The following is a 20358-nucleotide window of genomic DNA, read 5'->3' as shown; positions in this document are numbered from 1 at the left end:
GAAATAATTCCAAAGTTGATAAGATCAACTTCGCATACTCCCTATACCTTCGGGATTAGTGTTGAACCTAAATAAATGTTATTAGGTGTCCATGTTGAGCATGAATATGATTGGATCATATTTATTGCAATACGGTTATTCATTTAAGTCAGAGAATAATTGTTATTCTATTTACATGAATAAAACCTTCTATGGTCATACACCCAATGTAGATGGTTTATTGAATCTCTATCGTAGTAATACACATATTCATAATATTGATGCCAAAAGATGCAAAGTTGATAATGATAGTGCAACATACTTGTGGCACTGTCGTTTAGGTCATATTGGTGTAAAGCGCATGAAGAAACTCCATCCAGATGGGCTTTTGGAATCACTTGATTATGAATCATTTGATACTTGTGAACCATGCCTCATGGGCAAGATGACTAAAACTTCGTTCTCTGGAACAATGGAGCGAACCACTGACTTATTGGAAATAACACATACCGATGTATGCGGTCCAATGAGTGTCGTTATTTTCTGACCTTCACATATGATTTGAGCAGATATGGGTATATCTACTTAATGAAACACACGTCTGGAACATTTGAAAAGTTCAAAGAATTTCAGAGTGAAGTGGAGAATCATCGTAACAAGAAAATAAAGTTTCTATGATCAGACCGCGGAGGCGAATATTTGAGTTACGAGTTTGGCCTTCATTTAAAACAATGTGGAATAGTTTCACAACTCACACCACCTAGAACACCACAGCGTAATGGTGTATTCGAACGTCGTATCCGTACTTTATTAGATATGGTGCGATCTATGATGTCTCTTTCTGATTTACCACTATCGTTTTGGGGTTATGCATTAAAGACAGCTGCATTCACGTTAAATAGGGCACCGTCTAAATCCGCTGAGACTACACCGTATGAACTGTGGTTTGGCAAGAAACCTAAGCTGTCGTTTCTTAAAGTTTGGGGTTGCGATGCTTATGTGAACAAGCTTCAGCCTGATAAGCTCGAACCCAAATCAAAGAAGTGCATCTTCATAGGATACCCAAAAAGAAACTGTTGGGTACACCTTCTATCACAGATCCGAAGGCAAGGTATTTGTTGCTGAGAATGGATCCTTTCTAGAGAAGGAGTTTCTCACGAAAGAAGTGAGTGGGAGGAAAGTAGAACTTGATGAGGTAATTGTACCTTCTCTCGAATTGGATAGTAGCTCATCACAGAAAACCGTTCCCGTGATGCCTACACCAACTAGAGAGGAAGCTAATGATAATGATCATGAAACTTCAGATCAAGTTACTACCAAACCTCATAGGCCAACCAGAGCACGATCCGCACCAGAGTGGTACGGTAATCCTATTCTAGAAGTCATGTTACTAGACCATGACGAGCCTACAAACTATGAGGGAGCGATGATGAGCCCAGATTCCGGTAAATGGCTTGAGGCCATGAAATCTGAGATATGATCCATGTATGAGAACAAAGTGTGGACTTTGGTGGACTTGCCCGATGACCGGCAAGCCATTGAGAATAAATGGATCTTCAAGAGGAAGACGGACGTTGATGGTAGTGTTACTATCTACAAATCTCAACTCGTCGCAAAAGGTTTTCGACAAGTTCAAGGTGTTGACTATGACGAGATTTTCTCACTCGTAGTGATGCTTAAGTCTGTCCCAATCATGTTAGCAATTGCCACATTTTATGAAATCTGGCAAATGGATGTCAAAACTGCATTCCTTAATGGATTTCTTAAAGAAGAGTTGTATATGATGCAACCAAAAGGTTTTGTCAATCCTAAAGGTGCTAACAAAGTGTGCAAACTCTAGCGATCCATCTATGGACTGGTCCAAGCATCTAAGAGTTGGAATATACGCTTTGATAAGGTGATCAAAGCATATGGTTTTATATAGACTTATGGTGAAGCCTGTATTTACAAGAAAGTGAGTGGGAGCTCTGTAGCATTTCTGATATTATATGTGGATAACATATTGTTGATTGGAAATGATATAGAATTTCTGGATAGCATAAAAGGATACTTGAATAAGAATTTTTTCAATGAAAGACCTCAGTGAAGCTACTTATATATTGGGCATCAAGATCTATAGGGATAGATCGAGACGCTTAATAGGACTTTCACAAAGCACATACCTTGCAACACCTTGCTTGTGTTGCAAGGTGTGAAGTTGAGTAAGACTCAAAGCCCGACCACAACAGAATATAGAGAGAGAATGAAAGTCATTCCCTATGCCTCAGCCATAGGTTCTATAAAGTATGCCATGCTATGTACCAGACCTATTGTTTACCTTGCCATGAGTTTGGCATGGGAGTACAATAGTGATCTAGGAGTAGATCACTGGATATCGGTCAAAATTATCCTTAGAGGACTAAGGAAATATTTCTCGGTTATGAAGGTGATAAAGAGTTCATCGTAAAGAGTTACGTCAATGCAAGCTTTGACACCGATCTGGATGACTCTGAGTCTCGGTCTGGATACATATTGAAAGTGGGAGCATTTAGCTAGAGTAGCTCTGTCCAGAGCATTGTAGACATAGAAATTTGCAAAATACATACGGATCTGAATGTGGCAGACCCGTTGACTAAACCTCTCTCACAAGAAAAACATGATCAAACCTTAGTACTCTTTGGGTGTTAATCACATGGCGATGCGAACTAGATTACTGACTCTAGTAAACCCTTTGGGTGTTGGTCACATGGCGATGTGAACTATAGGTGTTAATCACATGGTGATGTGAACTATTGGTGTTAAATCACATGGCGATGTGAACTAGATTATTGACTCTAGTGCAACTGGGAGACTGAAGGAAATATGCCCTAGAGGCAATAATAAAGTTTTTATTTTATATTTCCTTATATCATGATAAATCTTTATTGTTCATGCTAGAATTGTATTAACCGGAAACTTGATACATGTGTGGATACATAGACAAAACACAGTGTCCCCAGTAAGCCTCTACTAAACTAGCTCGTTAATCAAAGATGGTTAAGTTTCCTAACCATAGACATGTGTTGTCATTTGATGAATGGGATCACATCATTAGGAGAATGATGTGATGGACAAGACCCATCCGTTAGCTTAGCATGTTGATCGTTCAGTTTTATTGCTATTGCTTTCTTCATGTCAAATACATATTCCTTCGACTATGAGATTATGCAGCTCCCGGATACCGGACGAATACCTTGTGTGCTATCAAACGTCACAATGTAACTGGGTGATTATAAAGATGCTCTACAGGTATCTTCAAAGGTGTTTGTTGGGTTTGCATAGATCGAGATTAGGATTTGTCACTCCGAGTATCGGAGAGGTATCTCTGGGCCCTCTCGGTAATGCACATCATAATAAGCCTTGCAAGCAATGTGAATAATGAGTTAGTTGCGGGATGATGCATTACGGAACGAGTAAAGAGACTTTCCGGTAACGAGATTGAACTAGGTATGAAGATACCGATGATCGAATCTCGGGCAAGTAACATACCGATGACAATGGGAATAATGTATGTTGTCATTACGGTACGACCAATAAAGATCTTCGTAGAATATGTGGGAACCAATATGAGCATCCCGGTTCTGCTATTGGTTATTGACCGGAGAGGTCTCTCGTTCATGTATACATAGTTCTCGAACCCGTAGGGTCCGCACGCTTAACGTTCGATGACGATTTTGTATTATATGAGTTATGTGATTTGGTGACCGAATGTCGTTCGGAGTCCCGAATGAGATCACAGACATGATGAGGAGTCTTGAAATGGTTGAGAGGTAAAGATTCATATATAGGACTATAGTATTCGGACATCGGAAGTGTTCTGGGGCAACCGGGTACATATCGGGTCACCGGAAGGGGTTCCGGGCAACCCCCGGCAAGCTATATGGGCCTAATGGGCCAAGAGTTGGACAGACCAGCCCCTAAGGGGTTGGTGCGCCCCCTATTGGCCGAAATAAGGGGAAAAGGAAAGGAGGGAAGGGAGAAGGAAAGGGGAGGATTCGGCCTCCCCCTTTCCTTCCCCTCCCCCCTCTCTTTCCTTCCCCCTCCGACACTTATGGAAGGGGGGAGGCCGACTTGTAGGAGGCGCCCAAGTAGGATTACTCCTACTTGCGGTGCCCCTTGCTGCCCCTCTCCGTCTCCCACCTATATATATGTGTGTGGGGGGCACCGCTAGAACACACAACATTGCTTCCTAGCCGTGTGCGGCGCCCCGCTCCACAGTTTACGCCTTCGGTCATATTGTCGTAGTGCTTAGGCGTAGCCCTGCGCGGATCACTTCACCATCACCGTCACCATGCCGTCGCGCTGACGAAACTTTCCCTCGACACTTTACTGGATCAAGAGTTCGAGGGACGTCATCGAGCTGAACGTGTGCTGAACTCAGAGGTGCCATACATTCGGTGCTTGATCGGTCGGAACAAGAAGAAGTTCGACTACATCAACCGCGTTGTCAAACGCTTCATCTTTTGGTATACGACGGTATGTGGACACACTCTCCCCCTCTCGTTGTTATGCATCTCCTAGATAGATCTTGCGTGAGCGTAGGATCTTTTTTGAAATTGCATGCTACGTTTCCCAATAGTGGCATCCGAGCCAGGTCTATGCGTAGATGATATGCACGAGTAGAACACAAAGAGTTGTGGGCGGTGATCGTCATACTGCTTACCACCAATGTCTTATTTTGATTCGGCGGTATTGTTGGATGAAGTGGCCCGGACCAATCTTACATGACCACGTTCATGACACCGGTTCCACCGACAGACATGCAACTAGTTTTGCATAAAGGTGGCTGGCTGGTGTCTATTTTTCCAACTTTAGTTGAATCAAATTTGACTACGGCCGGTCCTTGTTGAAGGTTAAAATAGCAAACTTGATAAACCACCGTTGTGGTTTTGATGCGTAGGTAAGAATGTTTCTTACTAGAAGCCCGTAGCACCCACGTAAAACTTGCAACAACAAAGTAGAGGACGTCTAACTTGTTTTGCAGGGCATGTTGTGATGTGATATGGTCAAGACATGATGTGATATACGTTATTGTATGAGATGATCATGTTTTGTAGAAGTTATCGGCAACTGGCAGGAGCCTTATGGTTGTCGCTTTATTGTATGAAATGCAAACGCCATGTAATTGATTTATTTTATCACTATGCGTTAGTGATAGTTGTAGACGCAATAGTTGACGAGACGACCACGATGCTAGATGGAGATCAAGGTGTCAAGCGAGTGACGATGGAGATCATGATGATGCTTTGGAGATGGAGATCAAAAGCACAAGATGATGATGGCCATATCATGTCACATATTTTTGATTGCATGTGACATTTATGTTTTATGCATCTTATTTTGCTTAGTACGGCGGTAGCATTATAAGATGATCCCTTACTAAAATTTCAAGGTATAAGTGTTCTCCCTGAATATGCACCGTTGCGACAGTTTGTCGTTCTGAGACACCACGTGATGATCGGGTGTGATAAGCTCTATGTTCACATACAACGGGTGCAAGACAGTTTTGCACATGCGGAATACTCGGGTTAAACTTGACGTGCCTAGCATGTACAAACATGGCCTCGGAACACTGGAGACCGAAAGGTCGAACGTGAATCATATAGTAGATATAATCAACATAGAGATGTTCACCATTGAAGACTACTCCATCTCACGTGATGACCGGTCATGGTTTAGTTGATTTGGATCACGTAATCATCTAGATGACTCGAGGGATGTCTATCTAAGTGGGAGTTCTTAAGTAATATGATTAATTGAACTTAATTTATCATGAACTTAGTCCTGGTGTAGTATTTGCATATCTATGTTGTAGATCAATAGCTCACGATATAGCTCCCTTATTTTTGATATGTTCCTAGAGAAAAATAAGTTGAAAGATGATAGTAGCAATGATGTGGACTGGGTCCGTGATCTGAGGATTATCCTCATTGCTGCACAGAAGAATTATGTCCTTGATGCACTGCTAGGTGACAATCCCCCTCCCGCTAATGTAGACGCTCTGAATGTCTGGCAGACGCGGTCTGATGACTACTCTATAGTTCAGTGTGCCGTGCTCTACGGCTTAGAATCGGGACTTCAAAGACATTTTGAATGTCATGGACCATATGAGATGTTCCAGGAGTTGAAGTTAATATTTCAGGCAAATGCCCGAGTTGAGAGATATGAAGTCTCCAACAAGTTCTATAGCTGCAAGATGGAGGAGAACAGTTCTGCCAGTGAACACATACTTAGAATGTCTGGGTATCATAACCACTTGACTCAGCTGGGAGTTAATCTTCCAGATGATAGTGTTATTGACAGGGTTCTTCAATCACTGCCACCAAGATACAAAGGCTTCGTGATGAACTATAATATGCAAGGGATGGATAAGACAATTCCCGAGCTCTTCGCGATGCAGAAATTGGCGAAGGTAGAAATCAAGAAAGAGCATCAAGTGTTGATGGTTAACAAGACCACTAGTTTCAAGAAAAAAGGAAAAGGGAAAGAAAGGGAACTTCAAGAAGAATGGCAAGCAAGTTGCCACTCCCGGGAAGAAGCCCAAAGCTAGACCCAAGCCTGAGGCTGAGTGCTTCTACTACAAAGGGACTGGTCATTGGAAGCGGAACTACTCCAAATACTTGGCGGATAAAAAGGATGGCAAAGTGAACAAAGGTATATTTGATATACATGTTATTGATGTGTACTTTACTAGTGTTCATAGTAGCCCCTGGGTATTAGATACCGGTTCAGTTGCTAATATTAGTAACTCGAAATAGGAAATTACAAAATGAACAGAGACTAGTTGAGGGTGAGGTAACGATGTGTGTTGGAAATAATTCCAAAGTTGATAAGATCAACTTCGCATACTCCCTATACCTTCGGGATTAGTGTTGAACCTAAATAAATGTTATTAGGTGTCCATGTTGAGCATGAATATGATTGGATCATATTTATTGCAATACGGTTATTCATTTAAGTCAGAGAATAATTGTTATTCTATTTACATGAATAAAACCTTCTATGGTCATACACCCAATGTAGATGGTTTATTGAATCTCTATCGTAGTAATACACATATTCATAATATTGATGCCAAAAGATGCAAAGTTGATAATGATAGTGCAACATACTTGTGGCACTGTCGTTTAGGTCATATTGGTGTAAAGCGCATGAAGAAACTCCATCCAGATGGGCTTTTGGAATCACTTGATTATGAATCATTTGATACTTGTGAACCATGCCTCATGGGCAAGATGACTAAAACTTCGTTCTCTGGAACAATGGAGCGAACCACTGACTTATTGGAAATAACACATACCGATGTATGCGGTCCAATGAGTGTCGTTATTTTCTGACCTTCACATATGATTTGAGCAGATATGGGTATATCTACTTAATGAAACACACGTCTGGAACATTTGAAAAGTTCAAAGAATTTCAGAGTGAAGTGGAGAATCATCGTAACAAGAAAATAAAGTTTCTATGATCAGACCGCGGAGGCGAATATTTGAGTTACGAGTTTGGCCTTCATTTAAAACAATGTGGAATAGTTTCACAACTCACACCACCTAGAACACCACAGCGTAATGGTGTATTCGAACGTCGTATCCGTACTTTATTAGATATGGTGCGATCTATGATGTCTCTTTCTGATTTACCACTATCGTTTTGGGGTTATGCATTAAAGACAGCTGCATTCACGTTAAATAGGGCACCGTCTAAATCCGCTGAGACTACACCGTATGAACTGTGGTTTGGCAAGAAACCTAAGCTGTCGTTTCTTAAAGTTTGGGGTTGCGATGCTTATGTGAACAAGCTTCAGCCTGATAAGCTCGAACCCAAATCAAAGAAGTGCATCTTCATAGGATACCCAAAAAGAAACTGTTGGGTACACCTTCTATCACAGATCCGAAGGCAAGGTATTTGTTGCTGAGAATGGATCCTTTCTAGAGAAGGAGTTTCTCACGAAAGAAGTGAGTGGGAGGAAAGTAGAACTTGATGAGGTAATTGTACCTTCTCTCGAATTGGATAGTAGCTCATCACAGAAAACCGTTCCCGTGATGCCTACACCAACTAGAGAGGAAGCTAATGATAATGATCATGAAACTTCAGATCAAGTTACTACCAAACCTCATAGGCCAACCAGAGCACGATCCGCACCAGAGTGGTACGGTAATCCTATTCTAGAAGTCATGTTACTAGACCATGACGAGCCTACAAACTATGAGGGAGCGATGATGAGCCCAGATTCCGGTAAATGGCTTGAGGCCATGAAATCTGAGATATGATCCATGTATGAGAACAAAGTGTGGACTTTGGTGGACTTGCCCGATGACCGGCAAGCCATTGAGAATAAATGGATCTTCAAGAGGAAGACGGACGTTGATGGTAGTGTTACTATCTACAAATCTCAACTCGTCGCAAAAGGTTTTCGACAAGTTCAAGGTGTTGACTATGACGAGATTTTCTCACTCGTAGTGATGCTTAAGTCTGTCCCAATCATGTTAGCAATTGCCACATTTTATGAAATCTGGCAAATGGATGTCAAAACTGCATTCCTTAATGGATTTCTTAAAGAAGAGTTGTATATGATGCAACCAAAAGGTTTTGTCAATCCTAAAGGTGCTAACAAAGTGTGCAAACTCTAGCGATCCATCTATGGACTGGTCCAAGCATCTAAGAGTTGGAATATACGCTTTGATAAGGTGATCAAAGCATATGGTTTTATATAGACTTATGGTGAAGCCTGTATTTACAAGAAAGTGAGTGGGAGCTCTGTAGCATTTCTGATATTATATGTGGATAACATATTGTTGATTGGAAATGATATAGAATTTCTGGATAGCATAAAAGGATACTTGAATAAGAATTTTTTCAATGAAAGACCTCAGTGAAGCTACTTATATATTGGGCATCAAGATCTATAGGGATAGATCGAGACGCTTAATAGGACTTTCACAAAGCACATACCTTGCAACACCTTGCTTGTGTTGCAAGGTGTGAAGTTGAGTAAGACTCAAAGCCCGACCACAACAGAATATAGAGAGAGAATGAAAGTCATTCCCTATGCCTCAGCCATAGGTTCTATAAAGTATGCCATGCTATGTACCAGACCTATTGTTTACCTTGCCATGAGTTTGGCATGGGAGTACAATAGTGATCTAGGAGTAGATCACTGGATATCGGTCAAAATTATCCTTAGAGGACTAAGGAAATATTTCTCGGTTATGAAGGTGATAAAGAGTTCATCGTAAAGAGTTACGTCAATGCAAGCTTTGACACCGATCTGGATGACTCTGAGTCTCGGTCTGGATACATATTGAAAGTGGGAGCATTTAGCTAGAGTAGCTCTGTCCAGAGCATTGTAGACATAGAAATTTGCAAAATACATACGGATCTGAATGTGGCAGACCCGTTGACTAAACCTCTCTCACAAGAAAAACATGATCAAACCTTAGTACTCTTTGGGTGTTAATCACATGGCGATGCGAACTAGATTACTGACTCTAGTAAACCCTTTGGGTGTTGGTCACATGGCGATGTGAACTATAGGTGTTAATCACATGGTGATGTGAACTATTGGTGTTAAATCACATGGCGATGTGAACTAGATTATTGACTCTAGTGCAACTGGGAGACTGAAGGAAATATGCCCTAGAGGCAATAATAAAGTTTTTATTTTATATTTCCTTATATCATGATAAATCTTTATTGTTCATGCTAGAATTGTATTAACCGGAAACTTGATACATGTGTGGATACATAGACAAAACACAGTGTCCCCAGTAAGCCTCTACTAAACTAGCTCGTTAATCAAAGATGGTTAAGTTTCCTAACCATAGACATGTGTTGTCATTTGATGAATGGGATCACATCATTAGGAGAATGATGTGATGGACAAGACCCATCCGTTAGCTTAGCATGTTGATCGTTCAGTTTTATTGCTATTGCTTTCTTCATGTCAAATACATATTCCTTCGACTATGAGATTATGCAGCTCCCGGATACCGGACGAATACCTTGTGTGCTATCAAACGTCACAATGTAACTGGGTGATTATAAAGATGCTCTACAGGTATCTTCAAAGGTGTTTGTTGGGTTTGCATAGATCGAGATTAGGATTTGTCACTCCGAGTATCGGAGAGGTATCTCTGGGCCCTCTCGGTAATGCACATCATAATAAGCCTTGCAAGCAATGTGAATAATGAGTTAGTTGCGGGATGATGCATTACGGAACGAGTAAAGAGACTTTCCGGTAACTATATTGAACTAGGTATGAAGATACCGACAATCGAATCTCCGGCAAGTAACATACCGATGACAAAGGGAATAATGTATGTTGTCATTATGGAACGACCGATAAAGATCTTCGTAGAATATGTGGGAACCAATATGAGCATCCAGGTTTCATGACCAGAGAGGTGTCTCGTTCATGTCTACATAACCCGTAGGGTCCGCACGCTTAACGTTCGATGACGATTTTGTATTATATGGGTTATGTGATTTGGTGACCGAATGTTGTTCGGAGTCCGGATGATATCATGGACATGACGAGGAGTCTCGAAATGGTCGAGAGGTAAAGATTCATATATAGGACGATAGTATTTGAACACCGAAAGTGTTTCTGGGGGTACCGGGTACGTATCGGGTCACCGGAGGGGTTCCGGGCAACCTCGGGCAAGCTATATGGGCCTAATGGGCCAAGAGTTGGACAGACCAGCCCCTAAGGGGCTGGTGTGCCCCTATAGGACGAAATAAGGGGAAAAGGAAAGGAGGGAAGGGATAAGGAAAAGGGAGGATTCGGCCTCCCCCTTTTCTTCCCCTTCCCCCTCTCTTTCCTTCCCCCTTCGACACTTATGGAAGGGGGGAGGCCGACTTGTAGGAGGCGCCCAAGTAGGATTACTCCTACTTGGGGCGCCCCTTGCTGCCCATATCCCTCTCCCACCTATATATATGTGGGGGGGCACCGCTAGAACACACAACATTGATTCCTAGCCGTGTGCGGCGCCGCCCTCCACAGTTTACGCCTCCGGTGATATTGTCATAGTGCTTAGGCGAAGCCCTGCACGGATCACTTAACCATCACCGTCACACGCCGTTGTGCTGACGAAACTCTCCCTTGACACTTTGCTGGATCAAGAGTTCGAGGGACATCATCGAGCTGAACGAGTGCAGAACTCGGAGGTGCCGTACGTTCGGTGCTTGATCGGTCGGAACGAGAAGAAGTTTGACTACATCAACCGCGTTGTCAAACGCTTCCGCATTCGGTCTATGAGGGTACATGGACACACTCTCCCCCTCTCGTTGCTTTGCGTGAGTGTCGGAATTTTTTTGAAATTGCATGCTACGTTTCCCAACATTTCTTTCTATAAAATGTTGGTTGCCCACCCATGATGAATCAGAGCATCCAAAGAAATGCAATTCCATGTTGTCTCTCTCTATGTGGCCACATGCATTTGGAAACTCAAGTGGGAGCATTAGCTAACCAATTAAATGTATGTCCGTTAACTAATATGAATATAATGTCACATTCGTATTGGAACAACTAAGCTTTGGAATTATGATTGGTGTGTTGTTTAGCTTTAATGGGTGGACTGCTGCTAGTCTGACACAAAGCACCTACGCAGATCATAGTGTAGATATAATGGGAAAACCCTAAGCATCACGAGTAAAATCAGGAAAGTGGAACTTGCTAGAAAATATGTGCTAGTATTGCCGGTACGGCTAGAAAGGCTTCAGATACCAGCTCTCTACAATTGAAGGTGCAATACTGTTACTATCAGTATAACTCTCAAAGGCGACACACACGACCAAATACGAAGAGTTGAAAGCGTCCATGACAAGCGATATAATAGACCTATACACTGCAAATGTCCCTGCTCCTCTTCACTACAAGGAACATAATGTACTACTATTATACTCCCTTTGTTCCTAAATACAAGTCTTTGTAGAGGTTCCACTATGGATCACATACAGATGTATATAGATACATTTTAGAGTGTAGATTCACTCATTTTGCTCCGTCTGTAGTCCATGGAGGAATCTCTACAAAGACTTATATTTAGGAATGGAGAGAGTACTTATTAAAGAAGAACAGAAGAGGAGCTTGCTAAAGAAGAGCAAGTAGATTTTGGATAATAAAATGTTCATTGCCCACACATGATGAACCAGAGCGCATAAAGAATGCAACTCTCTGCTGTCCGTCGATATGTGGCGCACGTGCTTTTCGAAAGTAAAGTAGGAACATTAGCTGACCAATTGAACATTTTCTGTTTTGGTACAACATGTCAGCATCATATCAGATTCGTATTTGAGCAACTAAGTTTGGAATTATGAGTGGCATATTTTTTAGCTTGATGGGTTGAGGAGCACTACTTGCACGTCTCGAAGCACCTACAATGATGGTACTGAATATATGGGAATGTCTACATGCAAGTCGCCTGACTATCGTCATTTGGGCTAGTCGACCATTTCAGGCGGTTGGATGAAGATCCTGCGTCTCCTAACCCTTCTTCTTCCTCGCCTCTTATTCTTCCCCTACAGACCACCGCACAGGCCGCCGGCCAAACCACCGGCCCCTGCCCTCTCCTGAATTTCCCACCACCTCCGATCTTTCGCCGCCCCTGGCCATGCCTGTAGCCAACCCCAGTCCCACCCCACCCACGTCGAGTTTTGCCTCCAGCGAGGCCCCACCATAGCCCGACAACAGCCCCCACAATGAATTTCCCCACCCGAAACCCTAAGATAGATAAAGGGGCAGCCCTCCGGCGAGCCCCTTCCTTCACTCCGGCGAACTCTCAAAAATGGACTGACCCCAAATTGAAATTAAGTGGACTGTCATTTAAGCCAATGTGGAATATAAAAGGGGAAACCATAAGCATTGCGAGTATAGTGGTGAGCGTGCCATTGAGGATCTGAAGGTGCAAATCAGACAAAGGCAACTTTCGAAACCAATGTTTGCTTTCAACTAACAAGTACTCCCTTCGTCCCAAAATAAGTGACTCAACTTTGTACTAACTTTAGTACAAAGTTAGTAGAAACTTGAGTCACTTATTTTGGGATGAAGGGAGTATGATTCAAAGTGATGGACAAGAAATCATAGTAAAGAAGTGGCGATCTATTTTCTTGCTGAGATAAATAACTTGAGCATATACGAAAGAGTGCCGCCTCTGGTGTGGCACCGTGTAAGCATCTGCTGAGGAGTTGAGGGTGCTGCGGTAGCGATGGTTGTTGGCGGCATTGAAGCAGATCTAGGAGGGCAGACAATGGTGGTGAGGGGAATATCCTGGCGTGATGGACGAGACAATGGTACGAGCAGCCTCGACAAGGTGGACGACGATGCAGATGGAGCGAGAGGACGCGATGCAAGGATCCTCGTCCGAAGCCGTGGATGAGAGAGGTCGATCTCTTGTAATGGACGACGGCGTCGGGGTATCAGCTTCGGCATGGTGGAGGATGAGGGGTGGCGTATGGAGGAGACTGGAGTGGAGAGGGTGTTTTGGCGCCCACGGAGTACGAATGGGGAAATGGAGGGTGAGAGGTAGGGGGAAACCACGTCTTCAGGACGCTCTTGTCTCAAATGCGAGGAAATTTACAAACTTAGCCCCCGTTTACAATTTCCTACATCACAACAATATTGGTCGGTTGGGGATAGGAGGGTAATCTCGCATACACAGAATATTTGCCGACGTAGGTTTTAGCCGAGGAGAAACTGTGTGTTTCGGCGCCCATCATGTATGAATCGGGGTGAGAGGCGGTTTGGGCCGAGGAGAAACTGTGTTTTGGCGCCCACCGTGTATGAATCCGGGGAGGTGAGAGGCGAAGGCGGTTATGTCACGTTTGAGTGAAATTACAAACATACCCCTATCCAAACCTATAGAAATCGAGCCAATAGGCTTTGCGTGTCAGGGATAGGCAGTAGTAATTGCCATCTCGCAGATTTTGGTTTCGGGCGGTTAGTGCGAGTTTCGCCGCTTCGTTCAAATTTTTGCAGAAAAACATTGCACGTTTACCGTGCCAACTCAATTCGAATCCATTTTGTATTCTTTTTTTCTTCGGGCAGGATCCATTTTGTATTCGAATACAAATCTATATACATCATTTTCTATATATACTTTCAAAAGCACAACAAAGAATTCTGCTCCTTTATATATAAAATATGATTTACAAATGCAATGATCTCAAAATCATAAGGTTGAATTCAAATTTTCGAAACCAAATTATGTTCGACTTTGAATTCAAAATTTTGAAACCAAATTATGTTAAGCTCAAATGTATGGATTGGTAATATCAACATATTAAATAACATACATGCGCGCAAATTCAAATAGTATGCATGTTTGATAGATCAATTTTGGTTCGAGTATGAATTACATGTATCATCACCTGGAATTCAAATATTTGAATCCCTTTTACATTGACATATTCTATGCACACAACTAAATATTTGAATCTCGTTTCACGCCTATCTCTCTCTAGGTCTCTCTCGCGTGCTCCTTCATGTAGCTATCACTCTCTTTTCTCCATCTCACCACACTCACTACATTCTTCTCCGTTCTTTACAAACACGGTCTCTCGTCGTCTCCGTCGAGAAGTGTCACACTCTCTCTATCTTCATAGATTACACGGTTTTCATTATCTCTCACGTCTCTATCATTCTCTGGTATCACTATAGCTACCTAAGCTTTCTTTTTCACAGCCGCCACACACACACACTCTCACTCGTCTTTCACTTTGCCTTTCTCTCCAGGGTTCTCTCATGCACCCTATATCTTTCTGGATATGACTCCTACCACTAAAATTACTCTATCCTGCACACACATTGTTCGTTGGGGTCTCCTTTCCATCTTCATCTCCGTTCCAAAACTGACATTATTCATTTGTTTATTACCGATTAGACAAACTCTCCCTCCCCCCCTCTCTCTCTCACCACTCATACACACACAACTCCCGCTTTGGATCTCCCTACCGACTACCGTGTCTTTCTTACACACACAAAACTCTTGCTTTCGCAACCCTGGCCCGTATCTCCCTCACAAACATTGACTCCGCTGCGCTGCTCTGCTGACTAGCCGTTTCCTCTTCTAAGTAAATAACCAGCTTCAGTTCATGCTCCTTGCTGGCATAACCATATTAAGCTGCATTGGATTTATTCATCCACCGCACACTTTTGCTCCTTGTATCTATGTAGATTTTCGTCCCTTCTTGAGACACGCCCTCTCGATCATGCACACGCACACCAGGCCTCAGTTTATGGTAATACCTCTCGCACACACACTCTTCGTGTCTTTTTCACACACGCACTCTGCCCTCCTCCTCTCTCTCTCTCTCACACACACACATGGGATTTTTGCAACAATATCCCACTTCTCGAATCTTGAAACCAACCACATTCCTCCCTTATCTCATCAAAACAGCCAAAGGAATATATTTTGAGTGAAATGTAAGATATTTTTAGTGATATATGTATATCAAAACTAGAATGTTTTCTATCAAATTGGTGAATATGTATTACTCTACTCTGGATGCGTTGCAACGCATTGGCACATTGCTAGTTATTACTGTATTATTTTTTGGACATCAGACAAATGCTGGAGTACATATACGAAGAGAAGAGGCGCATGCACACAGTCGGTCTCTTGCTGTCTCGCACACATGAGAGTTACGTAAGGCATGGTAAATAAATGAACCCATAGGTGCACGATTGCTGCATGCGCAGGTACCGGGTACGTGGTGGAGCGCACCTTTGTAGGAATAGTCAGCTCGCGTGATAATTTGATCCGTAGGAGTTGATGGTCGAGGACCACAGGTGAATGACCTGGAGGTGGTGGCTCGGCAGTCGCCACTGATTGAGTTGCCACATTTAATATATCATTTTTTAGTGGGGTAAGAGTTCCAATTTTCAATGAGGCATTATACTAGTTTTTAGAATGATTGGTATGGAGCAAAAATGGAAATCATCACTACTACCTCCGTCCTGGTTTACTAGTCCCCATCGTATTTTGGGTCAAAGCTTGTCCATGAATTTTACTTGTAAAATGTGAATGAAAAATGTGATTTTCTTATACCCAAAAAAGGACCGGAGGGGGTGATATATCTCACACGGGCGCGACCTCTCACCAGCGCATGCATTGAACTGACGCGCCAGCCAAGAGGGCCCCACTCGCTGCACGCCAGGCTGAACACACCTCCTCGCCGCATTCAACCGGCTTCAGACAGCCCCACCTACCTCCATTGAATCTCCATTCCGCGTCGGCCAGTATTTTAGAACACAACGCTGGTTGGACCCTCTCGTCCGCCCGCTATTTAAACGAGGTCAGGCGCCTGGCAAGAACCGCACCACACCGCCGCTCCCCATATCCTCCTTGCACCATTTTCTCCACACTCTCCATAGCATCCGGTGAGCAGGAAGACGAGTTATCCGGCATAAAAGCCGGCTGGGTGCCCTGACGAGCCAGGAAACTCGCTGCCCCACCTCCCTCCCCGCCCCAGGCCATCAGTACCATGGACGAGGCTGCAAGCGGGCAAGCGGAGGAGCAAGCCGCCACTACAAGCTGGCCCCCTGGTGCATCAACTCGATGCTCGAAGCCTACTCGGATAGGTGTGGCCAGTTGCTGCTCGCCGACACACAGGGGACCATGGCATCCAGTGCACCGTGGTTGGCCGCGCCATCCGACGCAAACTTTGGTGGAAGCGCGGCATGTTGGCGGAGGTGGCCAACACGTCCGCGGCCACCGCCGACATCGAGGAATAGTAGACCACGGGAGCCACCGCCGCTCGAAACCCACGAATGTTACGACCACCGCATCGCCGACATAGACACCCGCTGTGTTGCCCGGTTTGGCTCAAAACATCATGGACCCCAGCCACGGCCGGCATTAGAAATTATACCTGCTTCCAAAAGTTATTCACGTTTAGTCAAAAAATGTCCAAAATATAATTAATTACGTATGGTCTTGACTTGTTGTGCTCGCACTAGTAGTAGGAACTAAAGATTTTTCTTTATTTATAGCACTCCTCACATTTTTTGGCTTTGAAGTGAATCATGGTTATGGACATTATCTATGAATGTGTAGATATCTGTGAACATGAGTTTGATGTGGAAGTTGAACTTGGAATGTTGGGCTTGCGTGTAAACTATACCATGTCCAATGGTTCGCCTGTTATTGTTCGGAAAGTAATGGTTGTTATTACATGACCCGAAAAAATTTATTTTGTGCCACATCTAGGAATCTCGGAATTACATACAACTCAGTAGATGCACGGACATCACAACAGGCATGTTGACTGGATAAACATTCGAACCTAGCTATTATGAATGAAAATTTGTATTGACAACAATTTTAGATAGCAGGAGATGCCTAGCCTGCTCTGCCTCTGCTAGTTTCTTTCTGGCTTCTTCCATTTCTTCTTTGGCTTGGGTGAAGACAACATATGATTGCTCTTTTCGCTTCTTCAGGAACTCAGCTACATTCTCAAGGGCTCCTGCATGCTTTCTTTCAGAGTTTACTAGAGCAACGAGGACGTGAACACTTGATGACTCCACCTGGCTTGTGAGTAATCCGGCATCATCTGGGAATTTGCACCTTGTGTCTAATCCGGCATCACTAGGGAAATGGCACCTTGTGTGTAATCTAGCCTCATTTTGGAAACATGATCTCAAGGTTGACCATACTTCCCTCCTCGCAGGAACTACTTCCTGAAATGAAGAAGCTACTTATTTTTTAGATCAATAGTTAGAGCTCCCCAGATCCATTAAGCAGAAGCACGATAAACAGTACTAGGAGAAGTGAATTCAAAAGGAGAAATATAAAAACAGACTTCAAGGTGAGAACACCCACTTCCTACATCAAGCTAAAAAGGAAAGCATTAGGACGATTAAGATAGTGCTTATACATATCAAACAGAGCCAGCTTATAGGAACTACGACATATACATCAAAGAACACAAGGCTAAAATAAATAGAAAAACTAGCAGAGGGGTGCACTAAGCCAAGGGTTACTGCAGCAAAACAACCGACAACCAGATGATCTCCAGGCCGTCTGTAGGCGCGTTTGACTGACTAGCTTCAACACTAAATTACAAAAGATTCATCCTACAGCATGGTGGGTCCACTGAGTGAATTGAGATCCAACAAATGATTGAGAGCCTAATCAAGTGTACTGGAAATTGTTTGTCTCGCTTATTATTGTTTAATAATAGGCCACACCGCTGGATTGCATGGCAAGAACCCTAGCCAAGCAGACAACATGGTTTGATGCTGTTTTCGGCTCGGGACTCGCCCAGGGCCTGGTCTGGTCCTGTGTTCACTACTGCTGCCACACACATACCATGTCAAAGTAAAAAAATGGTAAAAGAGGGAGGCTCCCTCCAATTTCATTAACAAAACCACCAAGGACACACAGAACATCCACCACTACTAGTCAGGTTCTCAATGTCAAAGTAATTGAAAGGTTGTTACTTACCAAAGCCCGTTTTACAGGTTCGGTGCATCTCCTCTTTAACTTGCAACGTTCCTTGAAAATGTCCCCAACATCCCGTATTTGGTCTTCATTGCTCCTCTGCATGTTCGCATTTGTAGTTTTAAATTCTCAACATGGCAAGAAAAATATAGTAATACTCACGCATCTTGTGGGCAACATTAAAGCACTCATCTTCCATGTTAGCACGAGTGATTTTTAATATCCTACTATGTGGTTCTTCAACTTTGCTAGAACTACGTTGTGTTTCCATTTTGAGTGAATAGAACAGCGGGGTCACCTCCCTGCTATTCTAAAACTCTCTCCATCATTTGCGACACTACTGGTTACATATGAAGAACCTACCCAAGCAGAGTGCAATATAGGAGCGACGCACAATTACAAGATGATATTCTGTTGGACAATGAAAGCTACAACTAATTACTTTTACCGGAACAATAGCAGCCAGGAAATTTGAAGAGTAGGTATGAACATAATCATAACTGCACATGTACGCCTTAGAGAATCAATATACACATTACCAATCGAGGAGGAGTACGAAGGTCGTGGCGGCGGCTGTGCATCATGGTCGGCAACAGGAGTCAGTTCATTGTCGATGACGGTGGTGCTGCTACGCTTGGCGTCAGCTTCTGGGAAGCAGATCCGAGACTGTGGAAGATGGCACCGGGGAAGTGGCTCCCTGTACGACGGCGATGGCGGACTGACTCCAGTGCAGCGTACGACGTCGTCGATGAGACAAATGCGCTGCGGTGCATGATACGTCTCAAACGTATCTATAATCTATGAAGTATTCATTCTATTATATTATCCATCTTGGATGTTTATGAGCTTTATTATGCACTTTTATATTACTTTTGGGACTAACCTATTGACCAAGAGCCCAGTGCCAGTTTCTGTTTTTTCCCTTGTTTCACTGTTTCGCAGAAAAGGAATATCAAACGGAGTCCAAACGGAATGAAACCTTCGGGAGAGTTATTTTTGGAACGGAAGCAATCTAGGGGACTTGGAGTAAACGTCAGGGAATCAACGAGGAAGGCACGAGGCCGGGGGGCGCGCCCACCCCCCGGGCGCGCCCTCCACCCTTGTGGGCCCCTCGTGGCTCCCCTGACGTATTTCTTCCTCCTATATATACCAATATACCCTAAAACCTTCGGGGAACAGAATAGATCGGGAGTTCCGCCGCCGCAAGCCTCTGTAGCCACCAAAAACCAATCGGGACCCTGTTCCGGCACCCTGCCGGAGGGGGGATCCCTCACCGGTGGCCATCTTCATCATCCCGGTGCTCTCCATGACGAGGAGGGAGTAGTTCACCCTCGAGGCTGAGGGTATGTACCAGTAGCTATGTGTTTGATCTCTCTCTCTCGTGTTCTTGAGGTGGTACGATCTTGATGTATCGCGAGCTTTGCTATTATAGTTGGATCTTATGATGTTTCTCCCCCTCTACTCTCTTGTAATGGATTGAGTTTCCCCTTTGAAGTTATCTTATCGGATTGAGTGTTTTAATGATTTGAGAACACTTGATGTATGTCTTGCGTGGGATACCCGTGGTGACAATGGGGTATTCTTTTGATCCACTTGATGTATGTTTTGGTGATCAACTTGCGGGTTCCGCCCATGGACCTATGCATAGGGGTTGGCACACATTTTCGTCTTGACTCTCCGGTAGAAACTTTGGGGCACTCTTTGAGGTTCTATGTGTTGGTTGAATAGATGAATCTCAGATTGTGTGATGCATATCGTATAATCATACCCACGGATACTTGAGGTGACATTGGAGTATCTAGGTGACATTAGGGTTTTGGTTGATGTGTGTCTTAAGGTGTTATTTTACTACAAACTCTAGGGATGTTTGTGACACTTGTAGGAATAGCCCAATGGATTGATCGGAAAGAATAACTTT

Source organism: Triticum aestivum, chromosome 2D (genome assembly GCF_018294505.1).
Source record: "Triticum aestivum cultivar Chinese Spring chromosome 2D, IWGSC CS RefSeq v2.1, whole genome shotgun sequence".
NCBI classification, from domain to species: Eukaryota; Viridiplantae; Streptophyta; class Magnoliopsida; order Poales; family Poaceae; genus Triticum; species Triticum aestivum.
The sequence above is the reverse complement of the archived record's forward strand: the minus strand, read 5'-3'. Positions refer to the sequence as shown.